Raw genomic sequence first — 22,406 nt, forward strand, 5'->3', positions numbered from 1 at the left:
TGAATGTTTACGAAAGATGACCCACTGTAAGATCACGACACCTTTGGCTTACAAGTGACTTTAAGGATTGAGCATGGACTATAGAAAAGGTGTTACTGGGTTACTATAGTTAAAAATATTTCTCGTAATATGATGAGTATGTAAATCAGGATGTTTTGTCGCTGCTCTGTTTACAGATGGACATCCCACTCCCCTTACCTCGAGTACTATTGACTCTAGTCCTGGTCTATTCCCACCATGTTTAACTTCATATCTTATCAATATTTTATAAAATTTTACAAAAGTAAACTTTGGAGTATCTGACTGTGTCATAATCTTTTACAAAGTTAGCGCTATCAATATTGATTGTTTGTCAATGATATAAGGGGTCAATTGATTGTTTTGTTAGTGATAGGCGGTGTATCTATCGTGCTGTATCTGTAAATAAGGACAGCTGACAGTATGACGAGCATTACTGACCTAATTGTGCAGACCACAGTAACATTAAGATCAATCTCGGACACAAATTGTATAGTCAATAAGGACAAAAATCATTATTAATAGTGGCAATCAGCAGTTATTTTTACGAATAAAGATAACAATAAAATGTGACATAAATTATCAAGGTCACGTAAAATTTTGTTCAATAACTATGTATACATTGGTTAGTTCTTTGATGTCTAATTTTTTTAGCTCACCTGGCCCGAAGGTCCGTCGTCCGTCCTTTAAATTGCTACTAGTCATAGAGTTCTGGATGGATTGTAACCAAATTTGGCCAGAAACACCCTTGGGGGAAGGGGAACAGAACTTGTATAAATTTTGGCTCTGACCCCCCAGGGGCAGGAGGGGCGGGGCCCAATAGGGGAAATAGAGGTAAATCTTATAAATCACTACTTGTCCTAGAGTTCTGCATAGATTGTAACCAAATTTAGCCACAAACATCCTTGGTGGAAGGGGAACTGAACTTGTATAAATTTTGGCTCTGACCCCCAGGGGGCAGGAGGGGCGGGGCCCAATAGGGGAAATAGAAGTAAATTCTATAAATCACTACTTGTCCTAGAGTTCTGCATAGATAGTAACCAAATTTGGCCAGAAACATCCTTGGGGGAAGGGGAACAGAACTTGTAAAAAATTTGGCTCTGACCCCCTGGGGGCAGGAGAGACGGGGCCCAATAGGGGAAATAGAGGTAAATCCTAAAAATTGCTACTTGTCCTAGAGTTCTGCATGGATTGTAACCAAATTTGGCCAGAAACATTCTTGGGGGAAAGGGAACAGAACTTGTATAAATTTTGGCTCTGACCCCCCAGGGGCAGGAGGGGCGGGGCCCAATAGGGGAAATAGAGGTAAATCTTATAAATCACTACTTGTCCTAGAGATCTGCATGGATTGTAACCAAATTTGGCCAGAAACATCCCTGGGGGAAGGGGAACAGAACTTGTATAAATTTTGGCTCTGACCCCCTGGGGGCAGGAGGGGTGGGGCCCAATAGGGTAAATAGAGGTAAATCCTATAAATTGCTACTTGTCCTAGAGTTCTGCATAGATTGTAACCAAATTTGGCCAGAAACATCCTTAGGGGGAGGGGAATAGAACTTTATAAATTTTGGCTCTGACCCCCAGGGGGCAGGAGGGGCGGGGCCCAATAAGTGAAATAGAGGTAAATCCTATAAATTGCTACTTGTCCTAGAGTTCTGCATGGATTGTAACCAAATTTGGCCAGAAACATCCTTGGGGGAAGGGGAACAGAACTTGTATAAATTTTGGCTCTGACCCCCCAGGGGCAGGAGGGGCGGGGCCCAATAGGGGAAATAGAGGTAAATCTTATAAATCACTACTTGTCCTAGAGTTCTGCATGGATTGTAACCAAATTTGGCCAGAAACATCCTTGGGGGAAGGGGAACAGAACTTGTTATAAATTTTGGCTCTGACCCCCTGGGAGCAGAAGGGGCAGGGCCCAATAGGGGAAATAGAGGTAAATCCTATAAATTGCTACCTGTCCTAGAGATCTGCATGGATTGTAACCAAATTTGGCCAGAAACATCCTTTGGGGAAGGGGAACAGAACTTGTATAAATTTTGGCTCTGACCCCCTGGGGGCAGGAGGGGCGGGGCCCAATAGGGTAAATAGAAGTAAATCCTATAAATTGCTACTTGTCCTAGAGTTCTGCATAGATTGTAACCAAATTTGGCCAGAAACATCCTTAGGGGAAGGGGAACAGAACTTTATAAATTTTGGCTCTGACCCCCGGAGGGCAGGAGGGGCAGGGCCCAATAGGGGAAATAGAGGTAAATCCTATATCGCTACTTGTCCTAGAGTTCTGCATGGTTCTAAAGTAAAAAGCATAATCAAGTGCGATACCTGAGTTCTTGATTGACTGATGGCGATCCGTCTATTAAGAATTCTATGCATTATGTTTTCTGGAAATAAGTGATACTCATTTATTCATTGAAAATGGTATGAAATGTATTTTTTTTTTAAATAGCTTTCATTAGCTGAATTTGTTGCTTTAAATGAAAATAAAAATGAACACTTTAAGCGAAAAAAAAATTTGAATTAAGAATGATATTCATAAAATTTAAACTTGGTGCAAAGTTCTCACAAGTATTAAAAACAGTAGCTATACTCGGGAGACAAATTACCAACAGGAAGTACTAATGATGGAATAATATCATGATCAATGCCAGAGAAATCAGCCCATCGCCATGAAGAACTGAATTCCGGGTGTGATAAGAAAGATATTCTGGATAAATTGGCCAATTTTAAGTACGTTCTGTCAGTAAAAAACTCTACCTGATAAAGCTCCTGTCTGTTTCGGTATGCACAATGTTATTCCGAGATAGCGATGCTTTCTGCTGTAATGTATTACCTATCTTGTGTCTGTCTCCTCGTAAACATCTAAAGGATCGGATATCTCAAGATTAAATCGTAATGATGTGAACGATTTATTTATTACTTACAGAGAATTTAAATCTTGACCTTTTTGATTTTCAATTTTTTATTGATGCTGTGAAACAGCATTCTTAGGTACGCTCGGAGAGCCTGTGCACATCAAAACAATGAAACCACTCCGCGATGAAAATTAAAAATTGTTTTGTTCATTTCACATAATACTTGATGGTATGAAAAAATAAAACCCCAATATTCAAAACCATAGACATAGAATTTGTACATACGTATACACCATGGATGGAGTGTTTTACGTGTTCAGTTGGGACTCTATGATATTTGTATTACTCCGAGAACACTGGTCTCCCAAAAATCACGAACAACGCTCCTTCGCTGTCTTCCTCTGCGACAGACTTTCGGTGGATTTTGGATTGTGTATGTTTATTTAAATTTTACGTAATTCATGCTAATGATCGATTATTGTAATCAAATGTAAGGAAGGTAACTGCAAAAGAAAGTTCTTATAACGCTTATAAAGTTTTTTGCGTTGGTTGTATTGACGAACTATATCTGAGATATTATTGCGCATTAAAAGTTAATAGTTTTGAGTACGTGCCTCCTCACTTGATCTGTCACTGGGAGTTCTGTCTTTTGTTTATCGACAACTGCAGTTTATTGAAAGGGAAATAGTACCAAATCTATCAACATAAACTTACAAAATATAATGATAATATAGATCTATTTATGTACGAGCAACTTAAAGTGACAAATGAACTTATATTGCCGTGTAATGTACGGTAGCCTTATGAAGACTTGCTAAAGTCTGATGTATTGCAGGAAGTTTTCTTGATAATAGCGTTCTTTTGATTCGAAAGAAATTTGACTGTTATAAGTAACCAAATAATGTACCCTTTACTTGACAAACGTATATATGGCCATGTTTTATTATAAGTCAAAAGTCGGCAAAGCAAAACTCACGATAAATGTTCTGCACGATAACATCTCGTCAACCAGTTACTGTTAGGCTAACGAAGACTTGCCTAAAGTCTGATACATTACATGGAGTTTTTCATGTTCAACAAGAGTGGGCCCTCGCAGCAAGCCATCTTGTGTGATCTTGTATAGTTTTTAAGAGTTTTGTTATCGCTAATTCTCCAGAACAGTATTAAAGTGATCCATTCTCAAATTTCATAATGTAGAGTCCCCTGGGGCCTTAGCTATAGTGCAAAAAGCATTATTTGGACTGAAAGGTCGACAAAGATGGTCCGCGCAGTCATCCATCATAGTATTTTGATCGTATTGAAGTTATGTTTTAATCTGCTATTTCTCAGAAAGTACCAAAGGGATCATTCACAAATATCATAATAGGTAGGTTCCCTCTTGGAGCCCTAGATTGAGTAATATCATATTGCGTTTTTTAGTGACTATATCAGTCAACAAGATGGCCGCCAGGGCAGCCATCTTGAATATTTGATAGTTAAAAGTTTTGATATCGCTATTTCTCATAATGAAATCAAAGGAATCCTTCTCAATTATCATACATAGATTTCCTGGGGCCCTAGTTGTGCATAATGTATTTTGGGACTGATCCGTCAATAAGAAGGCCGCCAGGCAATCCATCTTGGATTTTGAATAGATAAAGTTTGTTTAACACTATTTCTCATAAAGTGCCCTAAGGGATCGATTCATCAAATTACATATTTAAAGTTCCCCCAGGGAGCCCAGATTGTGGTTGTCATAATTGAATTATAGTGACTGAATCGGATTCAACAAGAATTGGCCCGGACAGGCATCCCTCTTGGATTTTGATAGTTAAAGTTTCTGTTATCGTCGCCTTTTATTTCTCAGCAATGTACCCTAAGGGATCATTCCACAAATTTTCACATATGTAAAGTTCCCCTGGGGCCCTAGTTTAGTCATAAAGTACTTGTTGGGACTGATCGGTCAACAAGAAGGTGCCACCATGCAGCCATCTTGGAGATTTGATATTTGACGTTTGTTTATTTTTATTTTTTTTTTTTTTTTTTTTTTTTTTTTATTTTTTTTTTTTTTTTTTTTTTATTCGCCTATTTTCACAGAAAGTACCAAAGGTGAACAATCACAAATTCATATGTAGGCTTCCTCTTGAGCCCAAGTATGTGGCATATTGCGTATTTTTTGACTGATTGGACAACAGAGGATGGCCACACAGGCAGCCAACTTGAATTTTGGATATTAAAGTCTTTTTTTTTTATGATTATCTGCTATTTCACAGAGTGGTACCAAAAGGCAATCGTTCTCAATTTACATACATAGTTATTCCCCTGGGCATAATGTATTTTGGTACTGATTGGTCCCAACAAGATTGCCGCTCAGGGCAGCCATTCTGTGGATTTTGATATTTTGAAGTTTAGTTTATCGCAATCTTCCCGTCAGAAAGTACTGTAGGGAACATACTCAATATCGATATATATGGGTTTTCCCTATGGACCCTAGTTGTACAATAATTGCCATTTTGGACGTGATCAGTCAACAAGATTTGTCTGAACTATCCGCCATCATGGACTTTGTATAGTTACCGCGTATTATCTCCAGAAATTAACTGTAAAGGGATCTCTCCTACAATATTCCATATGTAGGTTTCCCCTTGGGCCCCATTTGTGCATAGTACCTTTTTTCGTACTGAATTTGATCAACAAGAGGCCAACCGCCTGCCCCATCTTGGATTGCCATCGGTGTGAAGTTTGTTGTACCTGCTAATTTATCACAAAGTACTCAAGCGATTCTGTGACAAATTTTATATGTAGTATTTTTTAAAATTATGTAAAAGCAGGGAAAAGATCCCGTCTATCCAATTTTTTGTCAGACATAGAGATCATTCTTTGGTGGGGGCGCGCCACGCATCCTCTCTGGTATCAACTTGTCTTGATGTTTGAACGGCTAGCGCTTCTTTTAAATTTAAAAGAAATCCTAGTGATATAACGTTAATGATAAACAGTACCCTATTCTTTTGGCAAAATTTATATCTGGCCATGAATTTAATAGTCAAAAGTCGTGCAAAGCAACCCATGTTAAGTTTTTCTAAAAGAAACCAAACCATAAACGAAATAGGAGGAACTATATCCTAAATGTTATATTTTTATCCGAAAATACAATGCTTCAATGATAAGTGGATATTAAGATACGACAAAACTTTTACATTAATTATTTTTTTGTCTTTGAAGAGACATTGATGAAATTGAAAAATTAGCAATTTAATAAAGAATTATAAAAAAATGAAACTCAGATTCAGATGGTTCTTGTGTTGAAATCGTAAATTCAAATTTAGATAAAATGTTATACAGTTATTTTCAGGATAATAAGTTATTCAACTTATTTTCTTGAAAAGCTTATAATATCATAAAATAAATTCGGTAAATATCGAAAAATATTTTATTAAACTCCGAGAATCAAACACTGCACAACTTATGATAGCGTTACTAAATATACATATTGTTTAAATGCAAGGAAACAATTGATTTCAATGAAGGTGAATCAAAGGTCGAACATGAAGGTATAAACTGTTCATGGGGAGACAGTGAGTGGCCATGGACCACTTCGATTTCTGTTATTTAGGGGGAAAAAAAAATCTGTGTCAATGCACGTTATGGTTTTTTTTCTATCTGAAGGATATTAGAAGTTAAGAATAATATGAAATATTGTATTCTTTGCACCACCACATTTGTCATGTGAATCAACTTTGTCCTTGCCTGCTACAAAAAAAAAAACACAAAACGGCTAGAGGATTTGATAGGGTGAAAGTTCAATATCCACTGAAATGGGCGGCAATGCTTATAAAGAGTTATATTGATTTTTGACTCCTGATGTTATTTCCCCTTAGTTATCTTTACCTGTTTAAGATTTAGACTTTTTCAAAAGTTTACATTATTCGGAAAAGAGAAACAGGTTGTAATTTATTTATGGGACTAAAAAGAATTGGAAAAGGAATGATTCTGCTAATTATTATGTTGAGGAATTTTACTATCAAACTTGTAGATATTTACTATACTTTGAGTCATTTTTACTGACATCAAAACTTGTTGATATTTACTATACTTTGAGTCATTTTTACTGGGACATCAAAACTGTTGATATTTTACCCCATAGAGAGCCCCACTGTATAGCAGAAGGGCTTTATCAGGCACTCACTCAAATGTGTTCGCCATAACCTGGTGACTGTAATCGACTGCACACAGTGCAAGGTAAACCCAATTATCTCATAATTATACCCCCAACAATTTATCTCCACATGATCTCAAATCCACCCAGGGGGGGCCAGGTTACTCACAAACAAAAATTGATTATTTCACCCAAAAACCAGAATCAATTTTCATCCTGGCTAGACTGAATGATGACTGTGTTCTAGTAATGATTTGTGTAGGACAATTTTTTTCTTGTCTAATATAGCTTTTTGAAAAATGATTTTTTTGCTCTATATGCCATTTTCATGATGATTTCTAACAAGTAAAATGATAAATGTAATCAATTTAATTCCTAAAAAAAATAAAAGATTGGAGATTTAATTTTGCTATACAAATATAATAATAACTTTTTTCACATTTGTTTAATTGCTATACTGTAATAATTCATGTCCAAGATGCCTAAAAATTTTGATTCTGAGGATGATTCGTATGAACATTTAAATTCTGGACAAAAATACAGATATATTAAAGATGATTATTATATATATTAGAAATTAACACGAAATTCAATAGTATAAGTCACTATACAGACTTGATCTCCAAACTTACATGCTTAAATCAAATGTACAATGCTATTACCAAGTACCAACTACATTACATAAAAACTACTTGGCATTACCATTGTCCAGGATATAAAAGTAACATTTTAAGGTATATTAATTAGGCACACTTCTGTCAATTTATTGACCCTAGTTAATAGGATGCTAATTGTCTACAGGAAGGCGGGTGTTTACATGTGGTAAATAGTAGGGTACAATTTCTACCTTTCTGCTAATTATGATGATTTATTTTCAACTGTCCCCTGTCAATAAAAACTAGCACTGAAAAAATGCGTTGGACTCTATCAGACTTAGAGATAATGAGAACAAAATCATATCTGTGAATATTGACCAGATTGTACATGATCATGAGAAAAATGGTTTTTTTAACTTATTAGGTTTCTCATTAACACTTCTTAGTTATTTCACCATTATTTCTAAAAAAAAAAATGAAAGGGATTTACCAATTAGTCAAGACGGTTTTTACAGCTATCTTCCTGATGAAAATGTTGGGGAATAAATTCAATGTTGAAAATATGGATGGGTTTATATTTGTTATTACCATAAATTGGATTTAGGATCATGAAATCAATTGGATAATAATATTGTAGTTTCTGATTTTCTCTTTCATGGAGAAATTGGATGAAGGAAGATTGTGAACACCATTTATTCAAGTTTTTTTAGTAACCTGAGAATTGAAGTCTCAAGTGACCTATTCCTAATCGCTTTTGTCCGCCGCATTAAGGCCTCAATCCAAAATTGTGAATTATATGGTCCCCCACCCCCCCAGGGGGCTGTGGGAGGGGCCAAAAGGGGTTGAAATTGAGTCAAAATATTCAAAAATCTTCTTCTCTACTCACAGATGTGGTAGAATCAAATACTCTTCATAGATAGAAAGGTCTTAAGGTCCTTTACAAAAATTGTGAGATTATATTGACCCTGGGGTCTCTAGTTTCACCCCTAGGGAGGGGGTTAAGTTTTACTAATAGTTTATATTAGGAAAACACATTTTTGCGCATTACCCCCATTATTTGGTCATTTGTTAATAGGAAACGAGTCAAACTTGGTTAGAATTATTTAGCTGAGATAACATTTTAATATCATATTACATCATTGGTCCTGGGCCACTGGTCCTACTGGGGGAAAGAGGTGGGGGAGCCATAAAAGGTCAAATAGGCTTAATAAACATCAAAAATCTTCTTCTGATAATTCTGGAAAATGGTATGATCAAATGCACTTTATTAAGGATTGATAAGGTCTTAAAGTTTGTTGATAAAAAATTGTAAATTAATATGACCCTGAGGGTCTCCTGTTTTCCCCTTGTTGAGTGGGGGGTCAAATTTACTATAGTTTATATTAGGAAAAACACATTAATTTGAGCATTTTTTCTCAATTTTTCATAGGAAATGAGTCAATCGTGGTTAGAATTAATTAGCCTGAGATTAGCATTTTATATCATATCCACATTGGTCCTGGCCGACACCCCTGGGGGCAGAGGGGCAGGCCAATAAAAAAGGGTCATAATAGGCTAAAACTTCAAAAATCATTCTAAATTCTGGATATAGTAGAATCAAATAATTATATAAGGTCTTAAGGTGTTTATAAAAATTGTGAATTATATGTCTCCTGGGTCTGAAACGTTACACGCTGGGGAGGGGTCAAGTTTCAACAGGCTTTGATGGTAAGCAAATACTCTTCATAGTTTTAAAAAGTAAAATTATATGAAAATCACTGACCAACTTTCATGGCCAGCCATATAGTGTTTATATGTCTTTAATTTGTTTCATATTTGTTACATATAATATTCTAACTCAGGTGACCATTAAGGCCCATGGGACCTCTTGTTTATCTTTAAGCGGAACTAATTAAGATACTGTATTTTCCGGAGTATAAGCTGCGACCCTTTTTTCCCTGAAAATCAGGAGTGCGGCTACGGCTAAATACACAGTTTTGTAATAAGTTATGCATTGAACAAATCACTGTAAAAATATGTTTAAAAGATCAAATATGCAATGTAAAAATATATTAAAGATGAATATTAATTACGTATCAGAAGCATTTGTTCACTCGCAAAATTGTTTATATTCACAGGAAATCCGCCGACCAGAAACGTGTTCACAAACACAATTTGCGGTTTAGTAAAAATTTATACACCGATATATATACACTGTAAAAATCACTGTAAAGTTGTTAATAACGACTAAAAAATAATAATGTAATGAAAATTGTATATTAATAAAGAGGTACTAAAAAATAATAACGTACCAGATACATTTCAATCAGTAAAATTCAACAGCATTTAATTCAGGGGTGAGAATGTAGTACAGAGTCTAGGTCAACGGCATTTAAATTAGCTGCATGGTCAAAGCATTTCAAATTACTGAGTTAAAGGTTACTGAAAGTAGTGCCAATGACTTCAATGCATACAAAAGAATGGCTTAAAGTCAAACATTCAATTATCAGCTTTTCTCCAACGAAAAGAAAGAAAAAACCTAATTCATGATTACATCATTTTGTTAATATTTCAATATGAATCTGACAATGGCTTATCATAAACACTCACACGTGACACTTCTGAGAATAATGCAATATGCATTAAAAGTTGGGCGCTAAAATTAAAATTGTAATAAACTGTTCGTATGAAAGGTTAACTTGTCATTGGATATCTACAATGACCTGCTAACAGATCAATGTACTGTGTAATGAATCCGTGTTTGAAATACAAATAAAAGCTTGATCTCCATAATTATAATTGGTAGGCCTAACCTGAACCCACCACATCAGTGTAGAAATATTCACAAATACTTCAAGATCACTATAAATATATAGTTGTTTATTATACAGAAATCTGCTAACCGTTGACACAAACTGACAATAGATGAACTATTTTCATAAAAGTACAGAACCCTTTTATCCATGCGTGACAATTTATATAGTCTAAGGATGAACCAGTTCACAAAGACATTATCAGTGTTGCAGTACCATGATGTTACTTCAAAATCAAGATCGACTAATCAATTTCTATTATAGATTATGAAACATCAATTAGTATGGTCTCTATTATTTTACTATAAAATCGGGGTGTTAAATACAGAAAAAAGCATTAATTGCAAAATTAATTTTTAACGTCATGAGTTTTCGTATGTGCACATCGCTATTAGAACTACAGCGTTTTTCAAGTGGAAGACTACATGTCACTGACTAATAGAATGAATTAGTTTCATTGTAATTAGGAGGAAGCGATTATTATGGTGGGTATTGCCATCAATGCTGCGTTGAATGGGGTCGATGTACGGATCTCCCTAATTATATTAGGAGATATACACTGACTTATTAATAATTTTAAGTTGATTCCATGATGAGTACGGAGGGGATGGGCTCAATTGTCTGACAAGGGCTATTTCCCGTTAACACAGATATAGGCTGTGTGTGTACATTGTACGTCCACGCAGTAAGGGGGACATATAAGCATATGTTCGTATCTGCAAAGTGGTTACAAACACACTACGGACAATATCTTCTAAGTGCAAATATGATAATATTCAATCCCCCCTAAATGTGTTGAAAAAAAATGCAATTTATTTCAAACTAATCGAGAATTCTAAAAATATATATTACATAGCACCAAGCCTCCATGTATTCTTTAAGTATCTACAATACAATGCCCCTCCGCATTATGGAAAAGCGATTCGAGATCCCGTTGGTGTTGTTGCCAGGCTACACGGGAAATGTTGTCAAATTTTCATGCTGGGTATGTTTCTTCAAGGAATGTAGAAAACAATGCAGTTTATGCTCCCATCTGGCACGTCCTTATACATTAAAACTGGCTATGCGTCTCATATGGGGATACGATTTCGATGTTTAAACCCCATTACAAGTTTCAATTTTGTGATAAATGCTTCGTGACGATATCGAACAAAAAAGGTCACTTAACTATTTTGCACTGGTTTAAATTATTTAGAAGATTAAGTTAAAGTGGAGTAAAGCTTTGTAACAAGATGTATATAAGTTACGAGTTTGAATCTCATTTGGGTAGATACAAGTGCATATGCGTATCGTAGTGTATGTAGTGGACGGAATGTAGTCAAATATAAGTTTAGTCTCCATGTTCTGGGACAAAGCACACGATCATTCGAGGCTGTTATCTTGCGATCCAGTCAGATTAATATCAATAGAGTTCTGATATTTATTTCAATAGTGGCACACACATACCCAACATCATCTATTTTATGATGTCAGCGCGATCATACTTATAATAGTCATAGCTGATGAGTCGCCCAACATGGTTAAGATGAATCGACCTATTTACTAAAAGCGTCCTCGGTCAATATTTCGGGTTCCTTGTGGTCGATATAATCATATATTGGGTACCGTAATCAAAATGCTACTAATTGTTGTTCATTGATTTTTCTGAGATGGATGCTGACTTTACCTCTATCTCTCCTGTAAATGAGTCCTGCAATACATACTGAAATCCGAGAACAATCGCATTGGTAAATAAGAATGATCTTCAGAGTATTCAATATCGATCTCGCTAACAAAGAAATCTATCAGATTAGTATATACATTTCTACATTTTGGCTATTTTTTAATTGTGTTTAGCATTATGCTAGAAAATATACCTAGAAATGAACAAATAAGCAAATTGCCTCCCTTTATTCAATCCTGTAAAGAATGAAGTAATATTAAAAAAAAATTCAAAAGCAAGTAATATTTTGATTGGTACAATACCTTAACCGATATGACTTAAATATTTCAAATGTATCTGTATAATGAGAGATACTGTATATGATTTTCTTAAGATCTATTCCCAAAAGCTACTGTTTTGTAATTATAAAATATTGTTTTTTCTGGAATTGGCTTGGGGACCGAGACATGTTTTTTAGACAAACTTCTGGGACCCTACCAGTAGTCGTAAAGGAAAAGTACTCATGATTTGGGAAAAAATAATTCTTTGGATCTCATGAAACACATTATTTCCACCTAAACAAAACAACACCATTATGAAGTATTCGTCAGCAGCTCCAGACATTCGTAAATCTGGACACACAGTAGAATATGCACATAATCACGACTACTGTTCCGTCACGACTACTAGTTGGTGAAAATGAAAATAAAAGTTAATTAAAAAGTATAATTGGTCTCTGAAATACTCGACAACGAATCCAAACTGAAGAGGCTGTTGAGTGTTTGATATATGCAGTACATTAAATTTTTAAAAACTGTTGTAACTATGCCCCCTTCCCCCTACAATGTAAGTGTACAGTAACTTTTACGTAATGTAAAAAATGTGTACGGTACTGTATGTAGGCCTAGGTGTCTTGTAAAACTGCAGTGCATATCTAATAATGTTGATCAATACCAGATTTTTTCAGCCATCCCTTGTCTGACATTGTCGCATGTACCTGTCACTTTCGCTTTGATCTCATCAAGGTGCTATTTTTAGACTGCAGCTGATCAACAAAACATGTCATCTGATAACGGGAATGGTTTAACTACGCTACTAGTCTTAATCATACAATTAAGCAATATCTTAGGAGAACATATTAAAACGGCATCTGTCTCAGAGTCTTACAATAGACTGTCAGTTTACGAGTTGTTTTTAAATTTAATTCATGCAGTGTTGCCTAGCCTAACGCTTGATTCAGTCGCTGTCATGATCAGGCTCGGTACTGCAGTAGGCATACGAAAAACAATCATAATAAACAACAAACCTCAAATATTAGATAGCGAATAATACTAACACCAGCCGATAGTGATAGCCTTAACACGTAAGATACATAACTAGGCCTACTTACCTGATATTGCCGATTGTAACTTGAAAATCGAGGCGGCTTTCAACATCAATCCAAACCTGTTCCAACCGGATACACAAGGTGACATCTCACATTCCTTCTACCAGATGGCGCTAGTCGTATGGCATGTCTTTGTGCGGTTGAACGCCCCAAACAACATACATTTCCCCGATTCGCGCAATCCCCAACAAATATTTGGATATTATTGAAAAACTTATAAAACGTTTTACAAATTCAAGTAATAATATCATCAAATATAAGCAGAATGTTTCATAGATACGATCTATTTGTGAATGGCCCACTCGTCGATCTAATAAATCAGAATAGCTTTGAAGGAAGGCGGCGCAAGACCAAAAATGTCACGTCTGCCGTGGAAATTTACTGAGAACCTGCGAAATACTACCAATTTCCAAGACCGTCTTGTGGTCGTTCTTTATAATATTTTCAAAAACCAAAAATACCGTTTTGTTCAGAATTTCTTATACTATTAATTTGTAAAATCTCAATTTGTCAACTATAAGCGTTTGTTTGCTAGGACGAATTAAACAGAAACTAGCGATGAAAATGTCGATTTTTGCCTGTTTGACCCAAATGTTCAAATGGATGTTCACAGAGTCAACAACTATCTCAGTCGATAGATCACGCCTGGATTTACTTAATTGTAAAATATCGTTAAAAACTTTGTGTCAATTTCCTTATTACCCAAATCGCGGTTATAACCTGGTTGATAGCTAAAAGTTGTCGTGGTTAACATTCGTTCCGAAGGAACGATAACGCTGTTATCGCATCGTACGTCTCTCATTTTATATCAACATCTACCGACATGCACACTATGTAACATTGCCGATTTGTGATGATGAGATTGCTGTGTGCAAGGGGTTAACCTCGTAATTTCTGAAGAGTGCTGTATTTCAGGGAGCTTTCGTATTTTCTTTACCGAAAATTTTAGACATTCTCTAAATCTTCGTCATTAACAGTACATGTAAAATATCTATATCACACAGACCTTGGATTTCACTTACCTCCTACATCGGTACTAATTTTGTGTCTGGACTCATATTAGTACAAGTATTGTTTAGAAAAAAGGTTATTAAGTTCCAACATTTAATAGGCAGTCTCGCGTGGTATTTAGTACTGTAAAGATCCACTAGTGACTAGATCCTTCTCACTTGGGATTACATACCTTGCTTCTCAATTAGTGAAGGCTACTTAGGTTCATTCTTTCAATAATCACCGGCATTTTGTGAAAAGAAGATTACCTGGAGTGTGATCGGTTTAGGGGAGGGGGGGCTACAGAATTATCCAGAATTGAATAACTTGGATTCTACATTTGTTATTTTTTAACTTTTTTTATATTTATGTACTATCATACCATTCTATTTTTCTCTGATAGTGAGATTTTAGAAAGATATCGGTGATGTCAACGTGATCTCAACGAATGAATTTTTTTTTTAGGAGTGTCAACAATGGGAACAGGTCGTTTATCTAACACCCCAACTCTGCGTATTAATTTTGAGAACTAATTTGTATTACAGACCCCAATTTGGAGTATGGAAAAAGGTTTCTAGAACATGCCATAAATCGCTGCACAAATTATCTCCATTATTTATATGCCAATGACCTGATTATTATAATTTATATCTATTCTAGAATGTTTGCTAATCTAATTAGGCGTCTTGATACACAATTATAATCTTGGATGCAACTTTTCATCAAGTTATTGAATCTATCATATTGAACAATAAATCAGTCCAACCACTAGAGTGGTGCAGAAACAAATAGGTAGTATTCTGACTAAGCATTTACAATACACTGATACCATTTAAGGTAGTTCAACTAATGATAATTTGTATCACATGATTAGGAATAATCCGTTAACCTTCAAAGTGATTTTTATCTTGGTACAGCTGAATAAACTTATTCCCATCACTACAGATCTTTTCCAGACATAGACATGACAGTTTGCCTTATAAATGTAATTGCGTCAATATATTAGTACATTTTCATCCGTGGAAGCAGTAAAGCTATTCATTTAATGCGTAATATGTAGTGATTTGTAAGAATGCGAAAATAAAGGAACTCTTGTCGATCCAATTTTCTGATTTGATCAGTGGGTATTGGATTAAAATAAATGTAACAGTATTTACCAACTTTACTTTACTATAAAATTGATAATTAATTAAAATATTCAAGAGGTACCAGGGGCTCTGTACTGGGTCCCAAGTATTAATGTTAGTAAGGTGGTATCTAGATTCCTTTTGATCCAAGAAGTCATCATCTGCCCAGATGGAAGGTTTTATGTTCATATAAAACTCTTATTATTGTCTGAAAGTGATACCCGACTTCCTACATATAACGACTTCACGTAAGGCCTTTTAAGTATAGGCAGAAATGTGACAAAGGTCAAAAGCACCAAAATATGTGGACATTTTTTTTCAGGCAGTGGAAAATTTTGGGTGTCAGATTTCACTTCCATGTCAAATTTGAGTCTTTATTACATTTGGATGCATGGTAACACATTATAAAACTCATTTGTAAACCAAATGATATTAGGTTCTAATTGGTCACTTACATGAAGTTTATGCGAGAAAAATTTGCATTTGGTAGATCTGATCCAGCGTAAATTTGTGTTCCCTGAAATGAATATAGCAGTTTGTTTTTCATAAGGTTAACATAATCCTTTGTTCCAGAATATGATAGTTCTCTGGATACTTAATCAATATGTTGTCAAACTGTTTGTATAAGCAAATTGGATGATCTGTAATTGATCTATGTCAAATGAACTTTTTGAATAAAGAAACATTATGGTTTTACATACTTGCTAAATTACAAAACAAATTTGGGTATTTTGACCATCAAAGGACTGTTAAGGTTGAAACCTTCAATATAAATATAAATTGTCCATAATATTTTGTTTTAATGAAGAATCGTTTAGTTTGGTACTGCAAAGAGTGAATATTAATGTGTTATCAGTTTACTGGGATGAGTCAAAATGGTTCAGAGTGAAATATATCTAATATCAGTCCACAAGTGACATGAATATCAAAACTAAAGTTATCAATTGTTTGAACTCCATAATTTAAATTACTGTGAGTACAACATCTTAAAATAGTTCTTGTTGATTCATTTTAATCTCAATGTCAAACTATCTCAGTAAATATAATATTAATTTTAGTATTCAGTATAATATTTGTGAAAACTCAATTATGTAATTGACGTATTTCAGACTAAAATAACGCAAATAATGTTTTCCCGGGAAACTTATATCTTGGTCAACAATGAACGTTAAGGCCTTGAGCGTTTTACATGGAATCGGCGGAGTTTATCGGTAATTGATCAGATAACGTCGATTTTCTATCTTTATGTTTTCCTCATGTAATCATATTACAATCATTAAACACAATGTAAACATTTCACTTCCCTTACATCGGCACCACACATTAATCGTCTATGATATATTTGTGAATTAATTGAGTACCATGTACAGTTGTATATCCAGTTGGAGTAACCATGCTTGGCGATACTTTACGGTTTTTCAGTCTAGTATAAGTATGATTATTATGTACTTTTATCTGATTACAAAGAATACTTAAGTAATTTTGATGTTTTTAATGGGACTGAGGAAATTGCATCTGCAATAAAAAATTAAATTGGCTAATCTAATGGTATTATCAATAGATAATGCAAATTCCCAAACAGATCAAACAATGTAGAATGTTTGTTGGTACAAACTCGACTAATTATCAATTTCAATAGTGTAAGCTTATATATATGGTTACCTTAGCTTTGTGTTATATGTTAAATCTACCTTTTATTGAGTTCCTCTGCAAAGAATTTTTAATTTGATCTTTGTGAGAATAACAATTTCAATTGTAATCAATAATTTATTGACCTAAAATAATAAAAAACTTATGACATTCGTGATCTAATTTGATACAGTATGACATTTGACCGAATAACAAATCTTTAATTGATGTATTTAAAACTTGGACAAATTAATCAATTTTCCATGATTCATTATAACTTTTAATAAGCAAAGTTAAATTTTTCAATGAAAACATTGACAATTGATTAGTTGAAAATGCCAAAACAGGACAAATGTCATAATTCTGATATATGGGAGAAATGAAAATTTTTTAAAATCATAGATATCCATACAAAATGATTCAATTTGAAATATTAAACTGCTAAACAATACCTTAATCGACTTAGTACAAATACAAATATACTAATTTTGAACGTAGAAAACCAAAATTCAATGTGTATATAGTTTATATGACAAAGTCCTAGTGTATTCTGTTTCAAAATGGAAATATTCGCCAACACCCATGATGAAAGCACAATAGTGATTTTGAACAAGTCAACATACATAGTTTATGCCCCTTTCTACTACGGGCGAAAATGGGGTCACGATGGACCAAATTGAAAGAATTGAAGTTTTTATACATATATTTTTGCGAAGCTTACATTATAAATTATGTAAATCCAAAAAATTAAGGTCTCTAATGTAGGTACGGTTATGGAGAAAAATTTGTTTGTATTACCTGTATCACTTCACTGAACACAGAAAACAACAAAAGTCAAAATAACGTCATTAAAGTACTAATATTTGCAACACAGTGTAACAAAAGGGATATATTGACATGTCAATACTTTTGAATACAACATATAATTTCAAAACCGAAACAAATATTTTTATGTTATCCCTTATTAATTACGAAAAATAAATTGTCCATATCATTTTAAAAAACGGTCGTTACACGTACAAATGTTTATAACATCAAAGGGAGACAATTAATGTACAAAATTTTTGAAAGAATTCGGGTTAAATTATTAACTCCAAAAGCCATAAATTATTGAAATGATCCACACTTCTTAAATGTTTGATAGATCATGTAGCTAGCAAAGTAATAACATTCAGTAAAATATTGGAATAGATAAACTGAGAATTGGTATAAATAGGCTGGAAAAGTCAGGTATAATGGAAAAGGAAGAGTGGGAGGGCCGTTTAAAATCACACCGATTTAATATATATACATGTAAAATTAATATGCACACAGCCTTACTAATCACTTCCCTACATCAGGTACTTAATTTTGTGTCTAATATATTTCAGTAAAATTGATCCTCAATTACTTTTAATTTCCAACTTTAAAATCAGTCTAAGTTTAATAGTACTAGTATATCCATCTAGGAATAGATAAAAAATTGGGAGACAGCCAATAAAAAAAAACAGTGATTGCTTACTTAGTGTTAATAATCGGTTGTAAAATCACATTCAATGATTCATTTAGGACAACCTACACTAATTATCAATTTTGAATTTGGATAACATTTATAGAAAACTTTTTTTATATTTATGTATTCAACCTTTATATTTTCTCTGAAGAATTTTAGAAAAGATATCTTGTGGCAACGGTTTCAACGAAGTGGTTTTTTTATTAATTCAAATTATTGTTTATCTAACATGTCTAAGACATTTTGAGAAAATTTTTTTACACCAATATACAAATGATAAAGGTTCAGAACAATATAATTAACAACAATGTTATCCTCCCATTTTAATAATTCCAAGATTTATTGAATTTCATAATCGATAGTCCCTTTAGGGAAAATCATAATCGATCGATCATCAATGAAAAACAATAATCAATCCAACACTAAGGTGGTAGAATCAAAGGTCATGTGTATATATACATATACATTTAAAGACAAAGTTCTGTTTCAAAAGGAATATCCGATCCCACAAATTCCTACATTTAAACTTATTTTCGCATCACTACAGATCTTTCCCTACAAACATCAACGCCAGTATACAAATGTTGAACAATGTAATATAGCAGTCATTTTCATCGTAAAAGTAAACCTTGCCGTTTGCATGGAACATTTGGTACCGGTTGCTGTCAGTCACGATCCATTGTTCTGACTTTGGTACACAGTGGGTTTTGGACAGTATTGTTTTTTGAACTTTCACATTATGCGGATACAAATTCCCTATTTATTGTCATATAAGTACCATTGATCTAGAATGGATCTAGCAATCCCTTTGACATAATTAACCTCTGGGTTCATCTTCTGCAGATGGAAGGATTTCCTTTCTCTTAAGTACATTGACTGACACTGGAAGTGAGTCACGACACGAACATCCTTACGATCAGGAGCATCTGTTCACCTGGACATTGTAGAAACGTCACAAGAGAAAATAGTATGGTGGTAATGTTGTCAGTGTTTGTATCAAATCGCTTGAAGTATCTTGTTTACACAGGTAACACTTACCAGTCCCTAAGCGTATGACTGCGGTCATCTCACTTTACTTACCTCACACACTTTGTGAACACAAAGCTAGAGGAATATTGCATAGTCTCCACATCACGACGATTACAAAGTTTGCTCTAACTGCTGCGAAGCAACCTTCCTCATAAACATTCTCCACATTACTAGATAACACCAGAACAGCAATTTCCACACACACAGCACACAAACATGCCAGATCTAGGATCACACATTTGAGCACTATGCACAACAAATCAAATCAACACCTACAGAAGTTCAAACTAGGACATACCACATTGAAGCACGACATGTTTAAGTACATAAAATATACTCATGCGTAACAAATGAGTTCGATTGGATTCTACAATAAAAAGCGGCAGTAAATCACTTCTTCAAGATAATTACCATATAGATAGGAAATATATAGGTACTCCTCTGCTAAACATACTTGTATTAGAAAAAAAACTTAAAACTAGTTTATAATTAATTGTTGCAAATCTATAATAAGTCCTCCAAATTTGAATATTTTTAATTTTGATCTTGGTTGAGAAACAAACTATTTAAATTGTTTAGACTGATTGATGACTAAAATAGTAAAAACTGAAAGTCACTGTGACTAATTCGTATACATATATTAAACACTCCCCACCCCCAATCTCTCAAGGTATATATTCATGTAGTTCTAATGCTACACAAATTAATCAGGGTCATGATGTGGTATTGACTTTTAAGTCTGAAATATCATAAAAATTCATCATTGTATTGCAACAATTTGTTTTATTAAAACAGGAAAAATGTTCATAATTCTAATAGTTTTGGAGAAATGAAAAAGTTTAAGATACAGCATATATACATACAAAATTGTGGTTTGAAGTTCAAGCCTAACAAACCTATGAAGGGGGACTTACCAACTATCACCCTCCAAAGGGCATACCCAAACACAATGTTGTTTTTATTCTGTTTCACCTGCAGTTGTCAAAATGCATGTTGGCGATCTCTTCTCCATGTCCATGATGATGAAAATAGTGATGGACCATGCGTGATAACTGAGTTAGCTCCCTTTCCTACTCCTGAACTCGTCAGTCTCATCCACACAAATAGAAAACCTTGCTGTCCTGTTGAATAATTACAATGTATTTGATCAAGTAAAGGAATACTGTAGTTTAATTCCTACCAGTTTCATTGGCAATATCAACAAATGTTTGTACCACTGGAATCATCACTGTCACTCAATTTTTAATTGAAATCCTTTTATCATTAAAGGAAATTTTCAATAAAAAGGTGTTTAAGGTAAAATGATATACATGTAATTTGATTTACCAATAAATTGATTATTAGTTTTGATTTGATTTAATTTGCCAAGATCAATAAAAAACTGATGTATTATTGTATTTTAGATCAATTAATTAATGGGTTATTATGATTAATATTACTGCTTATTAAACGTAAAACTCGGGGGTTTAATTACGGTGAACCTTCCGAGCCAGATTGCCTAAAGGCGACCACTGCATTTCCTTGGGTATCTTAAAAAAGATCTGGACGCAACTTGTTGCAGCATGATGGGGGAAAAATGGACTTGTTGTGCGGAAATCAGTCAGAATAGTGGAATGCACCTTCAAACTGTACCAGGGTGAATTGCCTACAAAAGAAATAAAGGACACAAACATCCATATACATTTCTAGAATAACGATAGACCATTACTACATCAAGTATATTTGGGTTTTTTTTTATATATAATTAATTTGATAAATACATTTGTTCTTTAAAAATTCAAATACATTGTTACATTTATAGTTAAGTTTAATTGAAATCAAATAAGATTACATTATGAACACTTCAGATTTTTTCCCAATTCATAAATATAAAATTTAAAGGTTTTTTATGTAAAAAAAATTGAAAGGCATTTCATGTAATTATTATATACCCCGGTATGTATGTATACACGAGTGGTCTTATATCTTAACAATTCTTAGTCTACTGAAAGCTAGACTGGAAAAGCTGTTAATAGCAGACTTGGTAGAACCTGTTTAAAATAATAATCTATATAACACTTTGAATAATTCTGATATGCTTTTATTTAAAGATGTTCTATACTGAAGAAATCTATTGCTCAGCAAAAAATGTAAATATTGATTTGTATTTTCATTATTATTAAATACCTGTTGTCTTCTCTGCTTCTGACAATAACTTGAACTTTATCTTTACTCTCTGTGCACTGCTTTCTGTATGCATCTCTCTATTGCTTTGCCTGACTTATATGAGTACAGTATTCCTCCAAGACTTGTTACTTTTTTCATCATCATTTATTGAACCAGTAGCAGATAATTTCAATGAAAAAAATTGGGCAAGAGTTACACAAGTCTGTACATGGTTTCATGACAGTGATATATGGGCATAGATCATGCCATACTCTTTGGAAGGTGCGTAGACTCACTCGTCTATAATTAATTTTTGCCGGCCAGTGAATCAAACTTTTCAAAAATGTCCATGGCAGTTGTATCCGAGGGAAGAAGCACTTTTTTCAGACCTGTAATTTGGTAATCTTCCCGGAATAGACAATGCATTGTCCTCTAGCAAATTTTGACAAGAATATCTTGATATATTCTGTCTGTCTTGTACAGAGAGAGCACATTATGCGGAGCTTTTCCAGAATTTCCAATGTTTTCGTGGCATCAAACCCAACAGTATCCTAGTGACTTACTAATTGCCTGTA

This window comes from Argopecten irradians, chromosome 3, assembly GCF_041381155.1.
Source record: "Argopecten irradians isolate NY chromosome 3, Ai_NY, whole genome shotgun sequence".
Lineage (NCBI taxonomy): Eukaryota > Metazoa > Mollusca > Bivalvia > Pectinida > Pectinidae > Argopecten > Argopecten irradians.